The following is a 12,591-nucleotide window of genomic DNA, read 5'->3' on the forward strand; positions in this document are numbered from 1 at the left end:
GTAGTGATATAACTTGGCACACTATGGGGAACTAAAAACTAGAGAAATATGCCTTTCCCTAGATGTCCAGGCCAGGCGAGGAAGTAGAAAGGAGGAGAGGGAGAGTAGAGCGGGAGAACAAGTGGGGGGGGGGTTGGGGGGAGAAACGAGAGAGAGAGAGAGAGAGAGAGAGAGAGAGAGAGAGAGAGAGAGGAAGCAAGCAAGGAAGGAAGGAAGAGGAAAAAAGAAAGAAAGAAGGAAAATGATATCACATAATGAATATGCGCTAAGGAAACACTGTGATGACACAAGCTGGGTTTCAGTCCTGGCTAAGGCCACTACCAACTGTACGACTGAGGAAGGGTCTGTTTAAATGTTTTTTACCAAGTTTCTGAAAAGAAGTGAAGAAAGAAAGAACCTGCCTGCCAGGAAAGGATGTCACCAGGTGCAGCACCCAGTCAGGTAAGGGCTTCCTGCCCACGCTTCAGAAACTTTTGCACCTGGTTGGTGACGCTGGCAGGCAGGGCGGCCATGGAGAAAGTGCACTTGGCTCCAAGCCTCACACAGAAGCTGGGGAGGACCCTGGAAAGGTGGCAAACAATCAGGCTGGATCTGAGTCGCTCTAGCTGGGCTTTGATCAAGCTGTGGCTTCCCAGACCTGGCCAGGACCAGCAGAGACATGCCCAGGCGGGTGAGCTGTGGCGGATGCGGCTTCCCGTGGTGGATGGGGCCTCAGATGGTCCCCACGTGGTGGCGTGTGGTGCCAAACACCTGTAACCCGCTGCAGGAAGTCCCAGGCTCCGGGAAGTGCAGAAGGGGTTAGCTGGCCGTTGAGGCCTTCCCTTTGACTCTTACGTCATGTCTTCACGTGTTGCACTTGCGAGTGCACCTTCCACTGTGATGAGTTCCAGGGAGACGTCACAAGCGCCTGGCTGGACAGTTAGTTCAATGCGTGCTGTACCGAGAGAAGAGAGAAGCTAAGGAGAAGCTCTCTCCAAGTTTCGTGCTCTATTCTCGAGTTCGTTTGGCGCATAACTCGCCCTCTATGGGCATTTTGTTTTCTGCATTCCTACTTCTATTCCGCCGCCGCCATCCCGTCCCTGGTGGCCGTCGCACCGTGCCCGGTGGCCGTCGCACCGTGCCCGGCGGCCACCGCACCGTGCCCGGCGGCCGTCGCCCGGCGGCTTTCCAGGTCTGCCGCGAAGATGGCCCGCCTGGCCAGAACCACCCTGCTGCTCCAGCACGTGTCCTTCGCCCTGGTCTCAGCCGCCCAGAACGTGTGTCACCAGCTACATCTCACACCCCGGGGACGAGGAGGGCATGGCTACCGCAGGGCACGTATCCCCCTGTGGGGTGCCTCCGCCCGGTGCCCTGGAACGTGAAGGACCCTCCAAAGAAGCCTTTACTGTCTACCTCCAATTCCAGGATGTACTTTACCTGGGGAACTGTTTTTATCCCTCCTCTAAGGCGAACATGTAGGGGCCCGCTTTCACCACCTGAGTGTGTAGTCAAGTGTCAGATGCCAGTACCATCCCGGACCATCCCACCTCCTCGCCCAAAGGAGAAGGCGGTGAAGATCCGTAAAGAGCCCACACAAGTGATGGCCAAAAATGAAAAGTATCGCGTGCAGACCAACGGCCACCAGAGCAGTGGGGATCTACCTTTAACAATTAGGCCCCCAAAGACCCACGGAGTCGTCAATTCCGTCAAGAGCAGTCCTGCGCCTCTGGACCACGGACCCAAGCACCCAGAATCCAACCTGAGTGACAACGCCCGCACGTCTTCCAAGAGTTCTTCCTCCGAAAGTCATGGGGTCACAAAGTCCCGCAGCCCTGCTAGAGACGCCCTGCCGCCTCCAAAGACTAACTGCGAAGCAGCAGTACTCTCTGCCCCAACCGCATGCAGCTCCCTGCTGCCAGAGAGACCCACAAAGGAAGTGCTGGGTGAAGACCCTCCGCGTAGCGCTCGGGACTCACTCGTGTCCGGTAAGCCGACGCACAGCCCACAACTTTCAGACATCCGATCCAGCTCTGCTTCACCGGTATCTGCCAGCGGTAGTCTCCGCAAAAGCAAAATGCGCAGGCCGCTTTCGCTACCCCCCACCACTGCTGTGGGATGGCGGGGAGATTCCCGTCTCATCTAAGCCTACTTGCTTAGCCATTGACAGAAACCCAGACACCTTGAACATCCCTACGGGTCAGTGGAATAAGGTCGTGGAGGATAAAACGAAGGTCATGGCGGACTGCAGTGCCACTCAGTATGCCCCTTCTTTTACCCGACCTGGGGTGGTTGCAGACACCCTGCCCGTGGCTGCTCACAGTGGGCTGGTCCCGGCCGCTAGTGCCAAGTCGGCGGACCTATCTGCCCGGCCCCTGACCAAGTCTGCCCCTACACCGCTAACTCAAAATATTAATCACTTTCCTTTTTTCGTTCGTGCCCATTCTCTTCCACCTCCTGATGCGAATCACATTTGGGGAATTCCAGCTAATGAGAATGGAGGCCGTTTACATTCAGCCATAACCTCAACATCTCCTATTTCTGACGTCTCCGCACCTGCTATGACTTCAACCGTCTCCTTCCAGCCGCCCTGCTGCGACAACGAATCCCCGATCCCTATGTGTGTAGATTCTCCTCCCCCTGCTTTAGCATTACCCACCCCTCTTCCAGTCCCTTCTGCCAGGGTCCCTCTTGCCCTGCCCACCAACTCTGTGGCCGTGCCTTCCACCTCAGCCAATGCATCTGCCAATCCGACAGGCCAGCCTACGTCGGATGATGACGTCACTGACATGGACACGACTCCCCCTCAGCCTTCCAAGGTCTTGGTAGTCACAGCTTCCCCAAGCCCCGGAAGGAGATGTCGCAAACCCCAAGTCTATAGCCGCATAGTGTCCTCCACCAGCCCACCTGCAGCGAAGTACCCCCGCCTTGCTTCCGACTACACGGGCGGCCCCCAAACCACTGCTCGGGACCGGAAAACCTCTCTCGTCCCTGCCGCTGTTACCAGCAACTCGCCTGTCGTGAATTCTGCAGCCACTCACGCTCCAGTAAACAGCACCTCTGCAAAACCCGTCGACGACTCCGAACCTATGGACACCACGCCTGCTCCTTAGGCGGTCATTTTCAAGTCTCCACCGGTCTCCTGGAAGAACCACTTCTATTTTACATACCGTTCCCTGGTTCTGAAATCACACCACCCAGTATCAGCCTGCCATCTCCTGATGGCTCCACCCACAAAATGAGTCGGCAAAGAGACCCAAGTTTTCAACCAGCGCGCCAGAGGACCACACCTCCTCAGGAGTGTGTGTGTGTTGTGTTGTATGTGTATTGCCTGTGTGTGTGTGTGTGTGTGTGTGTGTGTGTGTTTAAGAGGCAGATGAGCCCAGTTCAGAACTACACTGCACGTGAGACTTTCTACAGTGGAGGACGAAAGACAGCTGCGTGCACATCAACTGCTATCCCTGGTCTCATCCCCCGACCAAGTGGTGGAACTGTCAGGATGCTGCACACTGCTGTGTACAGGTGCTTCCTTTCCCCCTACCCACTTGCCTCATTAGACCCTTATCTTTCCCATGTTTGTATATTTATATATTAAAAATATTGTTCCTTTAAAAAATGCAGTGGTAGACAAGGTAATATGATTCAAACCTCTAAAATCAGAAACCCCAGGAATAACCAAAAAGAGAACATCGATTACTTATTAACGTATTATATAATTACCCCTAGAGAAGCTACATATCCTTAGTGAGTAGAGACTTATTTTAAACTTTGGGGATGTGATTCTGTTAATAAGCAGAGGAAAGAAATACAAAAGCATGTCAGTAAATACCAGTACGTAAGGTTGTTTAACATAGTGTGTGACACGTAGTAAGGATCCCCATAGGTGTTATTATTTTGAAATCCACCTAAACACATTTTCCTCTCCAGTTTATATTGGCAAAATTAGCTCATATTTTGTAAATTCAATTATTTATGCTAAAATAAGCTAAGTGTATTGTAAGTCTGTAAAATGAGTCATTTAAGTTCATGAAATCAGAGAAAAAACTTTTTCATCTACAGAACAACATATTCAACGATGCTGACATTTTAGTAAGATGAAAACTCTTACTCATTAGCTTCAATTACAGTTACAATACTATATTTATTGATGAACGGGGGGGGGGCAGAAAGTATTTACCTATTTTTGGAACATTCTCAGCAACCAAGGTTAAAATGATAAGAGGCTTTTTCTTCCACTCATTCAAACAACTAGAAAACACTCTATCCGAAGCCACGTGATAAATCAAGGCTTACTTAGACTTGAAGTGCCTTTCATGGCTTTTGGTTCTTCAAAACTTATGTAAGTTCCTTTTGTTAATTGATTGGTGGGGACAGGCAGTGAGAAGATAAGACACATTTTAAAACAGAGGATCCTAAAATGTTCTGGAGCTTCCTAAGACCCTAAAATGAAACAATGCCCATTGTTCTTAATTCTCTTCAATGTGTGTGTGTGTGTGTGTGTGTGTATTTAATAAGACATAAATATAACAGTAGGGCACAAAGTCTATTTACATAAACAGTATAATGTGAGTGGAACATTCCGTATTTACTATTAAAAGGAGGACTCTTATTAAGAACTGAATCAGTAAGAATTACGTAAATTTTCTAATTGAGCAAACTGGAGAGAAATTATCTTCATAGGTGTCTTGTCATCTCGCATAGGTGGCTTTACTTGGATGATAGCAAATCATTCATTTGATTTCATCAAAATTGGCATGGTATTAGACAGGTTACCGAAAAGAAAAGCAATTAAGGGGGGAAAAAACTAACGGTAGGGTGTTTGAGTTGCTTGACTCAGCTCACTGTCCCAAACAGATTCTGATAAAGATGGAGCTGAAGCATATATCGTAAATTCAGTCTTCATTTTTACAAACCTTTGTAAAGATTTCAATATTTACCCCCATTTTAAAAATCTTACCATTTACACCTAATTAGACAATTTACTAATTGTAAGGACTCAACACAGCAGAGAAATGTTACTCCAAGGCATTACCTGGGGCACAAATGCCGTTTGAAGAAGGAGTAGGACCTTTCCAGAGCTGATGCACTTTCTGTGGCTGTCATTAGCCAACTTGCCAGCATTTCCTTCCTCTCCCTTCCAGGCACATGGTAAGGTTGCAGTTCCCTGCTGGCTGGAAATTAGGAGTGGCTGTGTGACTAGTGATGAATACTGGCTGGGCTGACCTGACGGGCGTCACTGGAGCTGGCTGGAGCTAATGTGACACTTGTCAGTGCTCCTTCCCTTGCTGTGGTGACCACCAATGTTGCAGATGGTGGAGGCTCCATCAGCGGGGTCTCTGGGTGTGAGTGGCAGGAGCAGGGCGCCTTGCCAACCTGGCATGGAGATGGAGCGCAAGTCAGAAATTACCTGTGCGATGTTAAGGCACTGAGGTTTCAGGGTTGTTATCACTGCATAATCTTGCCTGTCCTGACTAATATACCTCCCTTCCCTGGAACAGACAGAATCCAGGTGATGAGTTTTAGAAAAAGATATAAAGATGAAATGTACGGGGTGGCACAGTAAAATTTATTTGTCTTTATGATTTACACATAGTAGTTGAACTCACAAAAGAACAAACACTGTCAAAATGGCCATATGTAGCATAGGAAATGACTGGTCCCCGTTCAATCTCGCAGATGTTCATTTAGCTTAGAAATGAGTGTCTTTTCGATGGTTTTTATCTTTTTTTCAGTCCCTAAGGCTTGCACAGTTCAGTACAAATGCTTTTGCTATTTTGTTATTGTCAGGCACATGATGTTTACCAATTCCCAGGAAGTAAATGAAATCAACAAACAAGTCCTATGACAATTGAACATGCTTTCACAGAAATAAATTTGCTGAGGTTATTAGAGTTTGACACAGTTTAGCTATCAGACCTAAACATGGAACAGTATTAAGAAATTACATTTGTTGGGCTGGCCAGGTGGCTCATGTTTTTGGAGTGCGGTGCTCCTAACGCCCAGGTCGCTGGTTCAATTCCCACATGCGTCAGGGAGCTGCACCCTCTGCAGCTAAGATTGTGAACAACGGCTCTCCCTGGTGCTGGGCAGCCCTGAGCAGCTGGAGGTTGCCGCGGGCTGCCCTGGGTTTCTCTGTGCTGCCACGGCTACCGTGTGAGGCTATGCGTCGCCAGTGGACAGCGTGTCTGGCCAGCAGCCACCGTGAGTGGCTAGCAGCAGGTAAAAGCTACTGTGATCAGCTGACGGACACCAACTGCCTCAGCAGGGGGGAGCGCATAGCTAGTAACGCCAGCATGGGCAGGTAGCTGTCTTGTACACAACCATACACAACCGGATTGAAAAACAGAGGCTAGAACTGGTGGGTGGGGGGGGCGGAGGTGGAAGAAAAGGGGGAAAATGAAATTACATTTGTCTCAGAATGTATTTCTTTTAAAATATCTACCACACATTTTATGTGCAAGCATTCCATTCATTTCTTTGGTTTAAAACATTATAGTTCTGTCCGACATATATATATATATATATATAGTTCCTTTTGTACCAAATATCAAGAATTAAAAAGTTAAAATTTCAGGAGTTAGAAAATGGAATTATTGCTTCAGTATAAAAAATGCCTGGCTCATGTGTGTACTATTGATATTATTGCTTATGCTTCTATTGGACAACTATTCTGGAAATCATGGATTGTACCCCATAGTTCCCTGCTTAAGGTATAAGCTGGTTCAATATTATGATCTATGAATACATCCCTACCTTTACCAAAGCTATCCTGATCTTGTCCTAAAAAAAAAAAAAAGCAAAGTGAATAGCATAAATAAATAAGTTTACCTAAAGGGACACAATAAATAGGCTACTAGATAAGAATCAAGAATATTGTAACATAAAGCCCTTCCGTGCTGTACAATAGCTTTGGAGTTTCAAGGTCTCTAAACACAGCCTTCATTTTATAACACAATTTTACTGCTGGTATGCAGCTGATGGATATAGAGAATACATTTCTGTTGTTTTCCTCATTTAAAAGTGAAAACATAATGGATACAGTTGTAAATTGTGCCTTTTGGGAATTTACCCTGGTATGTATCGTCATTAGTTTTTGGCCGTTGCCTAGTTCTAGATTCCAATCCTAGGGATTAAAAAGAAATCATAATATTCCTTCAATTTTAGTGTTTTCTTCGTCTCCAGAATAGTTATAGAAACAAAAAGAGAAGAAATTAGACTCAAAAGTTTTGCTGCCTTCTTTTCTTCGCATCCATTGCATCCAGAATGGGTTGCCTTTTTGCATTGTATCTTTGTCGAAGCTCTTCTATTTCTCGTTCCATCATGGGGTCCAGTGCTTTAACCGCATCTGTAGTTCTTCTAAACTTAGATTTTTAACTGGATGTAGAAAGAAAATGAAGATATTAATATAGTAAGATTATCTACACTAGGTTAAGTCTAGCGAGTTTCAGCACAAATATTTCAGCAAACTCTTTACATTATCTTTCATTTATGGTTCAACAATTGAAACAGGATTCCTTCTCTGAAAAACCAAGAAGCCACATGTGCAGGAACCTCAAGTAATTTGCAACAAAATGATAATAATGCCAATACTACTACTACTAATAAACACCTCTGCTTCTAGAAAAGAGCCAATGAGAAAAGTAAGCTGACACAATATTGTCTGTTTTTAACAAAGGCAGAAAGACAAATCCACCATTGCCAACAAACAGACTTTCAGGGGATGTTCTGTGTACACGCAGTCTCATCTCTCACCTCCTCCCCAGCTATGGAGTGCTGCGGTGATCGTGAACACCTGCAGGGATCACCCAAAATGTGACAAAACTGAATGAATACTGGTTAAAGTAACTATTCTATTCTGCATTTTGCCAAATGCTTAAATTTTAAGCACTCCAAAAGTGAATCAGAAAAGGAAACTGTTTAGAATACTTTTATCCCAAGCATTTTATGAAATAGGGTTTTTAATTTATGATGTAAAGTATCCCACGGCTGATACAGGATTGTGTAAGTTCTGACATGGCCTTGTTTCACGTCTCTACTCCAGATATTCCAAAAATGTTTCAGCTTCACAGATTGTACACGCACACCTAGAAACTATTCAACTATACTGCTAAATGTCATGACGTGAAGGTGGGTGAATAGGAATACAGAATAATGACTCCAACAGGAATACAGAATGACCCAAAGGAACAGGTGGCTCTAAGATTGGGAGAAATAACATCATACAGAGCAAACAATTATCATCACTTTAAAATTTTTGCTTTAAGATAACTTATACAGCCTTTCCTGGGAAACTAGTTGTCAATAATTTCTAAGTATTACATTACAGTGACGATCTGAAGTCAGGGAAAGAAGCAACGTAGAAGAAAACTTCTCTCCTCTAACAAGGCTTTTTATTTTCAGTATGTAAGTGTGTGAATAACAGGTCTGTGATGCTGGAGAACCATTATCTGGCATCATCAGGGAATGAGGTGTTCCACCCAAGTAAATTAATTCATGAAGCATCTAAACCTTAGGTCTTTGAGGGATAAAGCACTGTCTCAACCATTTTGGACAGAAAATCTTTAGAAAATATTTTATAGAATATGCTGCTTTCTAAAGCAGAGGACACAGGACCTAAAACAACCTTTCATTGATGATGATGAATCATTAATAATATCCATTACTAGTGTGTGCCACGTAATAGTTTTGTCTTTCAGTTTTGGCTTTTTGTCTTCATTTGAGGGAAAGCTATCAGCTCCTTTTCATGGCCACGGCCATGGACGTCACTGAACAGACATCCAAAGAGAGAAAGGGGAGAGAGAGAGAAAGAAAGAGAAAGAAAGAAAGTTCACAAGTGCTTTCAACTGGGCTCTGATAGACCTGGCTAGATAATATCTTATGTAGCAGTTTCTTCTGGTCCCGGGAGCTAATCAGGGATTCAGGTTAATTTTCTGGTCTGTTTCTAGAGTTAAGAATATAAGTATGAGGTGACATCTTTGGCCACAAGTCTGTTAGACTGACCCATAAACGCCCTTTAGGGGGACAGTGGAAGCTTCATATCACTTGTTTCCAACTGTTGGCTTGAGAGTAGCTTCACTCCTGACATTTGAAGGTTGTAACCTCAATGCCATTGGAACGAATATATGGCCAGGCTTCTCTCACAATATGAGTAATGAGCATTTTGAAAGTGCTGTGTGGGGACAGAGCCCCAGAAAGCAGTTTCCAGGCTCTCGGCCTCACACAGAAAGGTGCTGGCTCAGGTAGTAAATGGCCATCAGCTGTGGCTAGTTGGCCTTCAGCTGTGGCTAGTTGGCCTTCAGCTGTAACCAGTGAGCCATTGGCTACTAATAGAACTGCTGTGGCTACGCTAGCAGAAAATGGGGGCTAGCAAGAAGATGGTGGCTGAGCCTGCAAGCGGAGCAGTAAGTGTTGCCAACAGTGTGTGTCGTGCGGGAGACCCTGCTCGCTGCGCCATTAGTCGTGCGGGGAGGCCTGCAGGGTCTCTTCTCCTGCCCCCACATAAGAACACAGGACACGGTGAGGCCAAAAAGGAACACCCACGGAGCCATAGGTAGGGGAGTCACACCACTATACTCTCGCCGGCGGCTGGGTTGGAGACACAGGAACCAGGAGCCACACAATTCTCAACCCTCACTGCGCCACTTCCAGGCTCAGCCACCGTCTTCTTGCTAGCCCCCATTTTTTGCTAGCCTAGCCACGGCAGTTATATTAGTGCCCAATGGCTCACTGGTTACAGCTGACGGCCAACTAGCCACAGCTGATGGCCATCCAATCACAGTTGATGGCCATTTACTATCTGAGCCAGCACCTTTCTATGTGAGGCCGAAGCCTGGAAACTGCTCTTTCGGGCTCTGTCCCCACATTCCACCCCTACAGGGTCTCGCCTCACAATCTACGGACAAGCGTCTTCTGCGAGGGGCCCTGTGTGAGGATCCTGGAGGTGAATGCAATATTCTGGACACAGCCAGGCTCTCTGGTCACAGCCAGGGTTTCTCAGGGTACCACCAGTACTTCTGGGCACAGCCAGACTTCCTGGGCTTCTTAGGGTACCACTAGTCTCCCCGGACACAGCCAGGGTTTCTCAGGGCACTGCCACTCTCTCTGGGCACAGCCAGACTTCCTGGACTCAGCCAGGGCTCTCAGGGCACTGCCACTCTCTCTGGGCACAGCCAGACTTCCTGGACTCAGCCAGGGCCTCTTAGGGCACTGCCACTCTCTCTGGTCACAGCCAGACCTCCCGGACACAGCCAGGGCTCTCAAGGTACTCTCTCTGGGCCTCTCGGTACCGTGGTGGAACAACAGCGGCTCACATTCAAGGTGCTTACAGATTCTCGATGGCGGCTGGTCAAAACACAAAAGCAAATATCCGCCAGTTCCACTACATGGTGGTATGTTCCCAAACAGTCAGGTGGTCCATTAAATTAGGAATGGAAGGCAATTTCCCATAGTCCATAGTCATTCTCCAGGGCTGTCCTGGGGGTGAGGGTTGACCTTGACCTCACCCTCTTCTCCCACGGAGGACTCAGCCAGCGTTTCCTCCTGGGACTAGAAGTCGTGCATCCGGGCTGTGTCAGCAAGCACTTTCCAGCCTATAGGGCCACAAGGATCTTCGCTTTCTCCGGCTTCTGCTGGTTGGGGAACCGACCTCGTGTTCCCACCCCTCCACAGGGGTCCAGCTCTCAGGCAGCTGCTCCTCCTGGTCTTCCTGCAACTGAGTGTTCCTATGCACAAACTGCTCCACCGCCCTTCGGAGAGCTTTGGCTGACACCGTACCCTGCTCGCTGCGCCATTTGTCGTGCAGGGCGGCCTGCAGGATCTCTGCTCCTGCTCCCCACATAAGAACGCAGGGCATGGTGAGGCCAAAAAGGAACACCCACGGAGCCATAGGTAGGGGAGTCATACCACTATGGTCTCACTGGAGGCTGGAGCCACACGACATGTGACCTGCTGTCCGCTTTGCTGCCAACCGACTGACTCTCCTCCACTCTCCTTCAGTCTCCCTCTCTCCTCGACTTCCCTCTGTAGCCGCGGCAGTTATATTAGTGGCCAATGGCTCAATGATTACAGCTGACGGCCAACCAGCCACAGCTGATGGCCATCTACTACCTGAGCCAGCACCTTTCCACATGAGGCCGAGAGCCTGGAAACTGCTCTCTGGGGCTCTGTCCCCACAGTGTGGCTCCTGCTTCCTGTATCTCCAACCCAGCCGCCAGCAAGAGTATAGAGATATGACTCCCCTACTTATGGCTCTGTGGGTGTTCCTTTTTAGCCTCACCATATCCTGCGTTCTTATGTGGGGAGCAGGAGCAGAGACCCCGCAGGCCGCCCTGCACGACAAATGGCGCAACGAGCAGGGTACAGTGCCGGCCAAAGCTCTCTGAAGGGCAGTGGAGCAGTCTGTGCGTATGAACACTCAGTCTCAGGAAGACCAGGAGGAGCAGCTGCCTGAGACCTGAACCCCCGTGGAGGGGAGGAAAGATGTGGACGTTTCCCCAACCAGCAGAGGCCGGAGAAAGCGAAGGTCATTTCGGGTCTGTGGGCTGGGAAGTGCTTGCTGAGGCAGCCCGATGCGGGACTTCTAGTCCCAGGAGGAAACGCTTGCTGAGTCCTCCGTGGGAGCTGAGGGTGAGGTCAAGGTCATCCCTCACCCCCAAGACAGCCCTGGCAAATGACTATGGATTATGGGGAATTGCATTCCATCCCTAATTAATGGACCACTTGACTGTTTGGGAACATACCACCATGTAGTGGAACTGGGGGATATTTGCTTTTGTGTCTTGACCGGCCGCCATCGAGAATCTGTAAGCACCTTGACTGTGAGCCGCTGTTATTCCACCACGGTACCGAGTGGCCCAGAGAGAGTGGCAGTGCCCTGAGAGGCCCTGGCTGAGTGCAGGAAGTCTGGCTGTACCCAGAGAGAGTGGCAGTGCCCAGAGAGCCTGGCTGTGTCCAGAATATTGCATTCACCTCCAGGCTCCTCGCACAGGGCCCCTCGCAGAAGACGCTTGTCGCGTAGATTATGAGGCGAGACCCTGTAGGGGTGGAGTGTGGGGACAGAGCCCCAGAAAGCAGTTTCCAGGTTCTCGGCCTCACGTGGAAAGGTGCTGGCTCAGATAGTAAATGGCCATCAACTGTGATTGGATGGCCATCAGCTTGGCTAGTTGGCCGTCAGCTGTAACCAGTGAGCCATTGGCTACTAATATAACTGTCGTGGCTCCGCTAGCAGAAAAATGGGGGCCAGCAAGAAGTTGGGGGCTGAGCTAGCAAGCGCGGACTGCAGAGACGCGGATGCCACCAGAGAGACTATAGTGGTATGACTCCCCTACCTATGGCTCTGGGGGTGTTCCTTTGGCCTCACCATGTCCTGTGTTCTTATGTGGGGAGCGGGAGCAGAGACCCGCAGGCTGCCCAGCACAACACTAGGTTTCCTGCCAAGGAGGGGCATGTTGTAATGCCGAGCTGATTTATAGCTCTTGAGGTAGTAATTGGTATGTAATATTGGCTGTGTTATTTCTACTTATCTTAGTAGTAAATAATTGAACTACCTGCTAAATTCTTGCCTCATTTCAAGAAAACGATCCGTTATGCACTTTGGGATCGCAGTAATCCGTACAG

This window comes from Rhinolophus ferrumequinum, chromosome 14 (genome assembly GCF_004115265.2).
Source record: "Rhinolophus ferrumequinum isolate MPI-CBG mRhiFer1 chromosome 14, mRhiFer1_v1.p, whole genome shotgun sequence".
In the NCBI taxonomy this organism is placed as follows: domain Eukaryota; kingdom Metazoa; phylum Chordata; class Mammalia; order Chiroptera; family Rhinolophidae; genus Rhinolophus; species Rhinolophus ferrumequinum.